We start from the raw sequence: 5586 nt of genomic DNA on the forward strand, positions 1-5586 counted from the left end.
TCGCTAAAACTCGAAAATGCCTTGGAATCGGAAATCGCCTCGGTCATATAGCCTATAGCGATTACTCAGCGAGTAATCGGCCTTGGAGACTGATTTTGCTAGAAACGCTTTCAGAGTTGATTTCTATTTCAAAAAGTATATACTCTACGTTCAGGATATTTCAGAGTTGGCTTTAATTCTTTTCATTTTTGGAGTGGTTTCGACATCTCATCCTCATGACACTTATATATATATATATATATGATGTACAAGTTCCATAAGAATGTATTACAAATAAAATTTGTTGGATTATCCGCATCCAACTCGTCCATCTCTGCATCCATTGAATGCAAATTTATTGGGTGATGCCTTGGATATGGATGCCAAATTTGAAATTCCGTGATTTATTAGATTGAGCGTGGACGAGGTGAAAACCGGAGCATACCGGCCCATGATTCCCCTAGATCTATTGATTGTAGTCTAAAATCTCTTGGTCGCTTAAATATTGGTTTAGTTATATGTATATCGGAGGTCTCATGGAATCAATCATCTTCCACAACTATTAACATTTATGATTTTCCAGCTAGCGTGATTTTCACTCAGGTAACTTCTTCAACTGGTGAAATTCATTTTTTGAAAAAAAATTAGTGAGATTTTAGGGCTTTTCCCCTAATAGCTGGTTGAATGTTAATTATTAGGTTTATAAAGAAATTTGTCACAATCTTTTTTTTTGCCCTGCTTTCAGGGGGTATAAACATAGTATGTTAAGGTCTAATAACCGAAGAGTTATGATGTTATTTTGTATTATTATTTGATGATTTACTATTTTAATTTTAAGTTTAACTATGCTCAAAGTGAAGATTACGTTAGAATCCAAATTTATCTAAGAAACAAACTAAATGGACTGATATATGATACTTTTCGCATTGGTTCAATCTTGAGATATATTGGAAGGAATTATCTGCTTCTGATCTTTCGATTATGGTGTGGCTCATTTATATTAATGTCTTAATGTGCATTGATGTCCAATGGTTGTCTTACACAACTCCTATTATGATTTGCCATTGCAGTGGAGAACTTTCTGGTGAGACAACTGTCTTCAGTGTAGTCTTTGAGGTAGTGCTCAAAGTTTGTCACTTTTTGAGTAAAGGTAAATTATACTTTATGAGCTAATCAACATTATTGTGGTGCAGGTCATACATTCATTTTGTTCAACCAACAGTAGATAGGGAGCAATCAAAGAGGGTTAGAAAACAGCTTGGAGTTCCAATCTTTATCTTTGTACGACTTCATGTGAAAAGGTACACCCTAGCATATATGAATCTCTATGTTTCTAGAATCCTTGTATAGTTGTATTGTTTTCCAGTCTTAACGACAAAAGCACAACCAGTAATTTTTCAGTTATTCTTGCTTTTTTAGTTGAGCAACAAGTCTTGTTGTACAGTACTCCTTCCAGATTAAGTGAAGTTTAATGGATATCTTCTTTTGATTACTTAACATGTACATTTTTTGGTTTCTAATCGTGAATTTGCTTCTGTCTTTTGTTGTAAGCAGCTAAATCTCTAATGTGTCTCTCGTTTTCTTGTTTGTATGGGTCTTTGTCGGTCGGATATGGTTGTAAACTGTGATACTAAGGGATTGTTATATTAAACCAGATATTTGCTTGATGTGGAACCTTTAGAAACTCACATGTTGATTTAATTTGATAGTTATTGCTGTATGTGTAATCTGATCAGTGCGTAGCTCTGTCACACATTCTATCTTGTAAAGCAACTGCTTTGGATACGGGCATTCACGGCACTGACAAGCATTCCTGTTCTATTTCTTTTATTTGACTCTCTATTGGAAACTTTATATCATTTGGAAGTGTGGTAGTTTTAAATACTGTGATCCTTTAAATTGATTGTAATGCCATGATTTACTTATAATTTGTGTGAAGTTGTGGTGGTCATGAATCATGTAGTGACTGCATAAGGCTTGGTTGTTTCTGACAAGTTTCTTATTCTTTATGCAGCACGTTCCTGATGCTTTTCTCCATTTCTATTGGCTTGAGCTGCGGAAGATTTTTAAAGTTGAAGTTACATATTTCTGACAAGTTCTTGTCTAATAATGATGTAAGTAACCAAAATCTTGTAAACGTTAAACACTAGTGAGATATTTTAACATTAACATATGAGTCGCATACTATTTCAGCATGTTTCTATACTGGGCAATCTGTTAAACACATGTGACCTTTTGTGGTATTGTGGTTTACTGCTCTTACTGGTGCCCAACTCTGGCCTTCTCCTGGAAACAATGTTCTTAGACTTAAAGTTCCAGTTGGGAACATTCTCTGAGAGATGCAAAGCTCGGTTTCAAGGACTTGGAGGTGATCCTTGTTGATAGATCCGCATGTATCCCAGCTGTTCAGGAGCTTGTTAAATCATGGACTGGTAAAGACCCAAATGTCACTGTGAATCATGGTGAAGTAGTTGCTCTAGGTGCCGCAGTTCTAGTTAGTTACAGCCCGCTCCTTATCGTAATTCATGTTTAAACCTGTGAGTTGCAATGCCATTCAATAGTGAATACTGGCTAACTTAATTGTTTCTTGATTGTCTAAATTTTAGGCTGTTCTTTTTGTCTGAAGATGTAAGTGACATTATTCTCACGAATGTGTCACCATGGCTCACGTCATTTACAACCCATTCCTTATCGCAATTCATTTTTAATCATGTGAGTGACAAATGACAATGCAATTCCATGATGAATGCTGGCTAACTTTATTGATCTTTGATTTTCTGTACAACAGGCTGGTGCTTTATCTGGGGATAACTAAGTGATTTGTTCTCCTGGATGCCCATTGTCTCTTGTTTTGGAACCATTTGGAGGTATGGTAGCTAAGATCATCCCAAGGAACCCCCGTTGCTGAGCTCAAAAATTAGAGGTGTTCTTTACAGCTGCAGATGGAAAAGTGTTGAGATAAAAGTACTACAGGGAGAAAAGAAGTTTGTGAGAGACAACAAGTCTCTCGTATGCCTCCATTTAGATGGTATTCTGCTGGCCCCAAGTATGTTTTTCTAGGACTATTCTCTTCCTTAAACATTATTAATTGCCAATTGCACCCTCCCAAATTCCAAGGCTTGATATTTGAGCTCTTTCTGGTATGAAAGCTGCTTCTTAACTGCTTAAGTCCCGAGGAATTTGTAAAAATTGCTAAGCGGTTACTGTTTGCTGTCAACTAGTGTTTGCCAGCATTAGTTGTCCAAACTCCCCATTCCTTATATAGTGAAGTCGGTGGGCTTCTTTTTTTGCAGTACTTCTTCTTTTGAACATCTTATGTATTCACATGCATGTTGATTATCTGAGACGATTTTGTTTGAGCTTGTAATTTATAAATTTCTCTGATTGTATTGCTCAAGTCTTATTTTGTGATATCCTTTTAACCGTTTATTGGTGGTTGTACCAATTAAGAGCCGAAGTCAGAAAAGCTAGCTGGTCAAGCTTATAAAGGATGCTGATAATATTATCTTTGTTTATTTGGAAACTGTTTGCTGTTCTTTTTGCCTTTCAATGCTAAAATAGCTGTCTTCTCTTCTAGGTTTGTTGTGCATTGCTTGCTTTGTAGTTCTGGATTGCAGAAAACTAGCAGTCATTTGTTTATAGAATGTCCTTTAGTGAGAGCTGTTTGATTCAATTTAGGAATTACTTGTCCTTATAGTAATAACTTTTTAGAATTGGGTGAGCAATGGTTTTCTCATCCTTGGAGTATGTGGAATCAGATTTTTGCCTGTTTAACTTGGTTATCTGGAAATATCCAAATAGAATGCAGTTTTGATAAGACTAAACCTAGCACATTAGACCTGCAAGCCAGTTTAGGGAACAACTTCTTCAATGGGATATTAGATACCGTTTGGTTGCAATCAGCAGCGTAAGGATGGAAGCTCAGGAAAAGAACAAATTTAGATACACGCTCAATCCTCTGAAGAACATTACCAGATTGAGATAGGACTGTATGAGGTTGGAGTTCTTCTTATAAGGAATGGTGTTATTGACACTACCAGGGCCAGAAGCTCTAGCTTCAGATTCTTCGGCAAGGCAGAGAGGGGAAAAGAAAGTGCCTTTGTTACTGTAAAAGAAGCATTTTATGGTTTATGATTTTGCTAAAGTGCACCATGTAACTAGACGTCAAGTTTCTTTTGCTGATAGACTGTGCTAGGTAATCTTAGACTCTACTCAGTCTGTGCATATATATGAAATTGGACCCAAATGTATAGAATTTAAACCAGATCCAGAAATTGGACCATCATTTTGGGCGTAATACGGTTTTTTTTTTGCTGCTTAAAGTTTCTCATCATAGTAGTGTTTAGTGAGAGTTTGGTTACATGTTAGATATTTATGAGATTGCAGATATACAGGAATCGGAATGACAGAAAAATTTGCTTACATCTTATAGATTATGTCAATTTAGAATGAGGAAGAGGAAGGCGAGGCTAGCAGCTTTGAAGAACCTTCAACTATCAGTATATGCCTAAGCAATGGGCTTGTGTTATCAGTATATGTCTAAGCAATGGGCTCGTGTGAATTCAGGTTGGATTCTGTTGACTGAAAGATTTGTTATCAGTATAGTTTTTGTCTCCTCTGAAATTTGCGTAAAGTTCGTGGCCATTAACTAAGGCAGTAAAACTCCCCACCCCAGCATCTATCGTCTCTATCTCAGGGGAGTAGTCCTTTACTTGACATAGTTTTCTTTGTTTCGATGAGTTTATTTGTGCTCAACCAATGGTCCAATTATGTACCAGGTTCCAAAAGAACGAAAGATAAACAGAAAACTTTAACGACCGCAATGTCCCCTATCCTGTTTAAATAAACTACAAGAACTAAGCACAACCATTATAAAAGCCTCGACTTATAATTCGTAAGTGGAGAATTTAGGCGTATCTTGCCAATGCCATTTACATGCGCATTATCAAAGCTTAAAATAGTAAACCGGCCTTATCTCACAATATAAATTAACTATATGAAATTGAGCCATTAGTCATAAAGTAACACACTTTTAATCCATAGTTATACACGCTGACTAACACTGATTAGACTTGAAATGATGGTTTCTAATTCAAATCAATCTAGTTATCTGTATTGGTTGGTGGACGATCTCTTGTCATTACATTACATTATAAGTGTTGGATAGAGAGAGAGATAGGACATAGGAGAAGCATGCAAGTAAAAGCAAAAGCTACATTCTGATTACATATCAGTTTTTGTCCGTCACTCCGTCTTATATTACAAAAAAAAATAATCAGAGGTATACATCATACCGACCCTATCTCACATTCCTTTAGCGATTCCGAGTTTGTTGATTTTTCCAACGGCGCTCTAGATTTTGGTGTTTTCTTGTTATTTTAAGGGATAAAACAAGGACTGGAGGTAGGGCTGTTCATGGTTCAGGGTTCATGGTCGGTTTTGGTTCGGTTTCTAACCAAATCAAAACCGAAACCAATACTATTGGTTTCTAAAAATCTAAACCAAACCAATCCATTAACCATTGGTTCGGTTTCCAAATGGTTCCAGTTGGTTTCGGTTTGTCCCAGTGGTTTTTGGTTAACCAATAATTACGTCAAACCAAAAAAA

At 36.4% G+C, this 5586-nt stretch overlaps 1 long non-coding RNA gene across 1 annotated transcript; it reads left to right on the forward strand.

The window, feature by feature from the left end:
• Positions 1 to 280: 280 nt before the first annotated feature.
• LOC113285744 lies at positions 281 to 3371 on the forward strand. Its single transcript, XR_003328909.1, has 5 exons — positions 281 to 582; positions 1050 to 1095; positions 1173 to 1280; positions 1994 to 2093; positions 2768 to 3371. It is a non-coding gene; the product is annotated as an uncharacterized LOC113285744 (long non-coding RNA).
• The last annotated feature ends 2215 nt before the right edge of the window (positions 3372 to 5586 follow it).

Source organism: Papaver somniferum, chromosome 6, assembly GCF_003573695.1.
Source record: "Papaver somniferum cultivar HN1 chromosome 6, ASM357369v1, whole genome shotgun sequence".
Classification (NCBI taxonomy): domain Eukaryota; kingdom Viridiplantae; phylum Streptophyta; class Magnoliopsida; order Ranunculales; family Papaveraceae; genus Papaver; species Papaver somniferum.